The 7,169-nt window shown below is 20.6% G+C and overlaps 1 protein-coding gene across 2 annotated transcripts in view; it reads right to left on the reverse strand.

Moving 5' to 3' along the window:
* The window catches only part of LOC103579801 (RAC-gamma serine/threonine-protein kinase), a 65,404-nt gene that overhangs the window by 35,668 nt on the left and 22,567 nt on the right, over positions 1-7,169 (reverse strand). The window lies entirely within an intron of this gene.

Here is a 7,169-nt window from a genome sequence, read left to right on the forward strand (position 1 = left end):
ATTTCCACATTGATAATTTTTAATATATCTGTATAAAATATGTATAAATAAATACAAATACATAATAATATATATTTAAATTCGTAAAATTAATAAATATTTATATTATTATATGTTAATGTACATTATATATAAATATATACGTAATTAAATTAAATGTATAAATTCGTTGTGACAAATTATATTTAATTGGATGTTTATTAGTTAAATATTGAATCAAAAATTTTATAGGCAGTGCCTATTGTTAAATTTATGTTAATTAAAATAATTAATAATTTTTTGTTGTTGTTTAATTGAAACTATAAAATTATTATGAAAAAAAAATATTAATTATTTGTAAATAAAATTAAAAAATTTTTTTTTTTAAGTAAATAAAAAAAAATTTTTTAGCTTTTTAATTGTAATAAATTATAATATTAAATATATTTAAATAAATTATATATGTTATTTATTAAATTTAAATAAATATATATACGAAGTGTAGTGTGCCTTCTTCGCCTTTTTAAGTTTCCAAGGTACTCGAATACTTTTTTGAATAATTAATAATAAATAAATAATTTACAAATACCAAAATAATTATTATTATTATTTGCAATTGTTATAATTATTTGTTAATAATTAAACAATCGATTATTAAATATATAAATATTGTAATACAAATAAATAATAATATACTTAATAAATATTTAAAAAAAAATCAAATTGTTTCGATAAATTTTATTTAATAATTATTTAAGAACATCGTAAGAAAAATAGTTTACTATTTTTTTTTTTTAATTTGAGATGTCTAACGATATTTAAACTGACCACCACCCCGCTAATTTCAACAATCTGTGACTGAACGTAGACAAGCAATAACGTTGCAACAAATATAAAAGCAATTTTGAGAAAATTGTATTAAAAATTTGGACTATCTACGATCAAATTTATCTTTTAGTTATTCTAGCAAAAATTTGCAATATTTAAAGCGCAAATTGATTATAAATGCTCATATATGATGCGTATATGATGATTGGCCATATGCGCTTCATATATCGATCATTCATATCTATGAATAAAACATTTATGACAATTTAGCATATATAAAACATATATGTCCATAAAACAAGCATATATCAAAATTGGTCACATACGAATCATATATTCGGCATATATGGAACGTACTTGAAAACTGATCAATATGGAACATATATTAGTCATATATAGATCATATACGACAATTTGCCATATATGCTTCATACATTGATCATATGTATAAAACATATATGACAATGGACACATATGAAACATATTGATCATATATATTCATATATCAAGCATGTATGAAAATTCACCATATATGAAGCATATATTGATAATATATTCTCAAATCTGGAGCATGTACCAAAATTGGTTACATATGAATCATATATTGATCATATATGCTCAAAAATGAGACATATATCGAAATTGGTCATATATAAAGCATATATTGATCACATATGAGAATCGGCTACTCATAAAATTCGTATTAATCATATATGAACACATATATGATCATCTATGAAACTTGGTTATGTTTGAAACATATATCGATTATACAAATGCACATATGGAACATACATGCTCTATATATGAATCGTATATGTTTTTGTTTTGTATACTTATTTTATTATTATATTTTTTTTTTATTTTATGATTTGAAAAACAATTAACACAACTTTTTTAAAAATATTGTCAAGTCTCAAAAATAATGTCTAATTTCGCCCCGCTCTCTATGAATTAAATTTATTCGTAAAAAGAGAAAAAAATAAATAATTGGATATAAAAAAAGTACTCTCTGATAATAAAATAGTGAATTTGCGTAATGCATTTTTTATAAATTTAAATCACATGCATACTGATATATTAATATATTTATATATATTATTAAAACACCTACATTTTATATATTATTATACTATATTTATAAAAGATAAGAGAGTAAAAGAGTAAAAGTATATAATAACGCTTTGTCTTTAACAGAAACTGCGTCATATTTATATTCATATCTCTTTTATATTTAGTTTTCTTTCCTTCTCTCACTCTCGCGTTTAATTATAATTAATTTTTCCTATATTATCAATAACCACAAATATCTCACATGAAAAAATAATTAAAATAAAATAAAATAAAAATATTTAATTAAGTTGTCAAATTTTATTATCGAGTAAATTTACTTAATTCTTTTCTTTTTTTATTCTTAACGTGTATAAATAAATTTTATTAATGAATGATTTAAATTCAAGAGATCAATGTTTATAATTTTTTTTTTCGTTCAACGGAAGCTATAAAGGAATAAATTAAAATTTTATATTTATTTTTATTTTATTGACGCGGTATTTTAATAACTTAAATTAAAAAATATTACTATAAGAAAGACTAAAATATAACGGCAATTTATATCAACAAAAAAAAAATTTGAATTTTCCGGGGCAAAATAGACCGGTAGAAATTTATTTTAAAGTTCTTTTTTTTACTTAAGTTCATTTACTTTTTTTTTCTTTGCAAAATTTCAGAAACGACCCATTATTCCCCGGTCTCTACAAACATTTTTTAAAATTTATCACAAAATCCTCTTATTAACATATGAATAAAAAATCAAATTACAATAACGCCTAAACGAGTTTTTTGAAAATTTTAAATTTTTTGGCGGGAAATTTAATTCAAACTTCCTAATATGAAAATTCTTAAATTAATTAAATGAAAATTTGTAAGAGAAAAAAAACCCATAACGCACAAAAATAAATTAAAATGAAAATGTATGATAAGGTTACTATTTATTAAAAAATATATATGTATCAGTTATCATGTAAGAATTAAAAATAAATTGATAATAATTATTTATAATATGTATTTTTATTTCAAAATAATTATAAGAGATTATTAATTTAATGTAACAAATAAAACAAAAAAAAACTAAATTAATTTAAAAAGCTGATTATTGTAAATTATTTTTAATAAATAAGTAGGAAAATATCTTTTCATAATTTATTTATATATCTCTGGAAATTTACCATTGGACCCTAGTTTATATTTTAAACATAAAGATATCTGTCATTCTCTTTATTATTATTATTACCATTATAATTTTTATTATTATTATTATTATTATTATTATTATTATTATTATTATTATTATTATTATTATTATTATTGTTTTATATATACCATGTCTGAATCAAAATTTACTCGGTAATTGACCTCAAGTGTATATATTTTTATCTTTACAATAAGTGACTACTCATAACATAAACAAAATAAAATAAACAAAACTCAAAATTATTATTTTATCGTATTTTTTATTAATTTTATAAGCAATTTAATTTGTCAATTTATAATTATCATTTTGACTTCTGGCCTTTTACAATTACGATAAACTATCAGTATTTTGACAGTCAAAAAATATAAAAAATTTCCGGCTTTGATAGACGTATCTATATTGACTGATATCTTAGAAGCTATTGCATAGAAATCGATAAAATATAATGAGATTGTAGCTAGAGCTCTGAGCTTCAAAATGAGACAAAGAATGAATTTTTATATCACGCAGTTCAAAAGTTACGAATATTTAAAGTTTAAAAGTCAGAATTATACTATGCAAATTGTCTTTTAATCTATTTCTATCTATAGATCGACATCTTGAAAACTATCGATCGAAACTTGATCAAACAAATATGAAAATTGTTCCTTAGAGTTCCCTCTTGAAAATGAGCCCAATCCCGTCTCTTAATCTCAATAACTTTTCAAATTATAAATTTTTAAAAGTGACCAATAAAAAAAAACCATCAACTGTAGTATCTCAATAAAATTATCAACCTTTAATAATAAATATCTCCAAAGTTTTCAATTCTAGACAAAAATCTTTTATACAAAAATTGTAGCTAAAAGTCAACACTTTAAAATAAATCTAATTCAATTCCTTAATTTTGATAAGTTTCAAAGTTACAAATTTTAAAAGTTAAAAACTTAAAATTTTACCATAAAAATCTCATCATTTCGCATTCTAATCTATTAAAATCTATATTTCAAAAACTATCAATCGAAATCCTATCAAATACAAATGAAAATTATTTCTCAAAGTTTCTTCTTTAAAATGATCCAATTCCCATCTCTGAATTTCAATTTATTCAAGAGTTATAAATTTTTACAGTTTCATAAATTATGAGTATACTAGAAAAAAATGATCAATATTTTACTTATAAAAGAATAAATTCCATTTTAATAATCATAACCATGTATATCTTTCAACATCTAATACTTCTTCATACCGATTTAAATTATATACCATAAATTTCAGTTTAAAAAAAAAAACCAGACCAAGAACAAATAATAAAAAACTACTTCCATTTAATAATAATAATAGTAATAATAATAATAATAATAATAATAATAATAATTATTATTATTATTATTATTATTATTATAGTAATAGTAATAATAATAAAATTAAATAGAATCAATAATAGGAAAGTAACTAATTAGCTTTCCCAGGTCGTCGCCTCAACTCTCGCGATTCTCTAATAACGACCTCCTGACGTGCATGTGCACGTGCGTGTTCTGACCTCATATTATTGTTCACGCAATTCTCGCATGTATCACTATATACATATTTTATCTCTATCCCTCTCTATGTACTTATCTATACACATATACATCCATTTATATACACATAGCCATATATATAAATATATATATTTAAGCATCTAGACTAAACTAAACTCAATTAAATTGTTAATACTCTTTTATTTATCAACTATAATATATATATATATATATATATAATAGGATTGCTATTAAATACAAATTTACATATATATATAGATTATGTAGTACATATATGGATTGGAGTAGCCGGAAACCTTCGATACAACTAGAAACATGTTGAGACTTGCATATATATATATATATACGTATGCAAGTCCCAACATGTTTCTACACGTTTCAAAATATATATGTATATAAATATATATATTTTTTTCACTCTTTTAAATGAAACTATAATCTATCTCTATTTCTTATATTTAAATAAAAAACAATGTAATTCTTTATTCCAATAATTTTTTTTCTATATTCAAATTAACAATTTTTTTTATTACTGTTGCTGTTGCTTTTTATTTAGATTTTTTTTTTACTGTGGGTGTATTGGACCTCAAGGCTATAAGTTTTCAAAGTTGAGATTCTTCTTGACCTTAAAGTTTGTGTTGAAAACGAGTACATTTCTTATTTATAATATACTTGTTCGTAGGATTATAATTTATTTTTCAGTTTTTAATTTTTATTTGGTGTTGTCGTAGATAAAAATTTTTTTTTCAAGACGCAACGTTCTAACGGTTAATTTATCACAGTTGCTATTCTTTTTTTTTACTTTTAGTTCATTTTGACTTTAAATAGTTTTATACATATTAAATTCTGGCCAAGTAAATTTAAAAGATGCTTTTTTTTTAAATAACAAAATTTATATTGGGTTTTAAATAAATGTATGACGTCTTTGAAATAAAAATAATTGGAGTAAATTTTTTTATGTTTTTAAAAAATAAAAATTTAGGACAAAAAAACTTATCAAGCAAAAATAAAATTGTCATGTATATAAAATAATATATGTTTGAATTTAAATAAAACTATGACGTGTTTGAATTAAAAAAAAATTATTGGAGTAAATTTGATTTATTTTCAAGAAATAAAAAATAATTTTGGAGTAAAAAAAAAAATTGTCTATTGGAAATTAAAACAAGTATCAAGTTGATATATAAGAATATACATATATATACATAAATAAGTATAAATGACTAATTATAAAAAATTGCGCATTTCAAATTTAAAAAATAAATTTTTGCGCGGTATTTTTTTTAATCTGTACCTCCACGTGTGAGTTAATGTGCAGTTAATAAAAAAAAAAAAAAAAAAGTTTCAAGGTCATTTATTAGTTAAACTAAATACGAGTCTATTAAACTTTATTAATAAAATTCATTATTTCTTTTTTAAATAAAACCAACATTAAATAATTGAAAAAAAAAACGAATATTTAAAATTAAAAATCCCATTAATTTTTAATTAATTATTAATCAAAGTAAGTAAAAATAAATTGCGTAATAAAAAAAACGTAATTAACTATTTAAGACTAATAATTATTGTATTTAAAATAAAATAAAATGAAATCATTAAAATCCCCACGTGCGATTGATAAGATTTATTAAATTTTTAAAAATTATTATCGCTGTCACAAAAAAAAATTCTAATCACTCAATAAAAAATAATTAATGAATATTAAAAAAAAAAAAAAAAACAAATTTATTCAAATGAGTATGATGCAATAAAGTGAAAATTTACTTGTCACATTTCTGTCAACAAAGGAAAATAATTTAACTCAACAATAAAATTTAAAAATCAAATGTTTCATTTTTAAAAAAATTAAAACAATCAATAATAATAAAAAAAAAAAAAATAGTTACAATAATTAAAGATACTCCACACGGAAGATAAGTGAATAGGCATTGTGCCAATAAAGTAAAGAATTCAAAAATAAATTATTAACCCGCGAAAAATATGAAATTCAAATATCTGTCAAATTTAAAATTTAAAAAAAAAGTTATTTAATAAATAGTTGGTTTTTTAAAATTAATAACATCGAAAAAAAGAAAAAAAACATAACCTATTTTAAATTTTGTACGCGCATAACCTTCTGCGCATAAAAACTTTATGTTGCGCATGCGCGAGCGCCATTAAAGAGCGAGTGGAATATCTTTCGATACTTCGTTCTACTACATATTGTATATTTTTCTATATATATGTATATACATAAATAAATATATATGTATATATACATATATTTATATATATATATATATATATATGTATATAAAGGTTTAAAAGCGTTTCCACGCGCAGTAAACAGCTGGCGTCGCGATGCGTCAGTATTAAATAAAATGTCGTGTTGTGATCACTGTTAGTTTGTTCAACGTTTATAAAAACAAGATATAAATTTTTTATTTAGTTATTATTTTAATTTAAACTATAACTGAATATACAATAATTATATATATATATAAACAAAGAAATATCTAACAGACATTTAAATTTAATAACAAAAACTGTCAAGTTTATTTTATAAATTAATATAAAAAATTGACAGTATTAAATAAAAAAAAAAA

Source organism: Microplitis demolitor, chromosome 6 (genome assembly GCF_026212275.2).
Source record: "Microplitis demolitor isolate Queensland-Clemson2020A chromosome 6, iyMicDemo2.1a, whole genome shotgun sequence".
NCBI classification, from domain to species: domain Eukaryota; kingdom Metazoa; phylum Arthropoda; class Insecta; order Hymenoptera; family Braconidae; genus Microplitis; species Microplitis demolitor.